This window comes from Pteropus vampyrus, unplaced genomic scaffold, assembly GCF_000151845.1.
Source record: "Pteropus vampyrus isolate Shadow unplaced genomic scaffold, Pvam_2.0 Scaffold436, whole genome shotgun sequence".
Taxonomy (NCBI): domain Eukaryota; kingdom Metazoa; phylum Chordata; class Mammalia; order Chiroptera; family Pteropodidae; genus Pteropus; species Pteropus vampyrus.
In genome coordinates, this window is record NW_011889217.1 from 285,194 (window position 1) to 285,986 (window position 793).

Here is a 793-nt window from a genome sequence, read left to right on the forward strand (position 1 = left end):
ATCTGCCTAATTAGATTTTAGATAGGCCAAGGCTCAAATTAATTTGAATTCCCTGATTTCAAATGAGATGACAGTGAAATTTGGTGCCCCAAGAATGAGCTGGGTGGCAGACAGAGCTAGATAGGAATTCTATTTTGTTGAATGTAATCTCTGGGTAATTAGGATGTGATCGTAGGCTACTTACACTCACTGTCTCTCAGAGTTGAGAGGGACACTAACATTATTTGTCCATTCATAATTGTGATGATTCCCAAACATCATCAACCACACGCCAGCATTACAATTTTTGGAATATCTGTGGACTGCTATAATCTACTTCGTGTGTTTCTGTAAAATCACTTATTTAACTGTGTCTAAACAGTAATATCTGTGCAATCATAAGCTGATACTCCAGTTAATTTTGTTCTAATATGCATTAAAATAAATACACGACTATTAAGGGGTGTTTTTGTTGTTGTTGTTGTTTTTTAAAGCCTACAGCACCTAGTCTTCCTAGGTGGTCTCCCATCCAAGTACCTACTAGGCCAGACCCTATTTAGCTTCCGAGATCAGACTAGATCAGGCATGTTCAGGGTGGCATGGCCGTAGACAAAGTTTTTTTTTTTAATTTCCCATTAATGATACATAAACCACTACCTTGTCAGATACACAAGGGGAAATCGGGTCTGCCCTGGGAAGGGAGCATGCTGGGGGCAGGGTGGGCTCTAACTTGGCAGGCGCTAAACCCTGAACCTGGCTAGATTCTTAATTCAACTGAATTACAGCAGAAAAACATCAAGCATTACTGTCTAAA

The 793-nt window shown here is 39.8% G+C and overlaps 1 pseudogene; it reads right to left on the reverse strand.

The window, feature by feature from the left end:
* Positions 1-471: 471 nt before the first annotated feature.
* On the reverse strand, positions 472-590 carry LOC111732267 (annotated as a pseudogene).
* Positions 591-793: the final 203 nt, after the last annotated feature.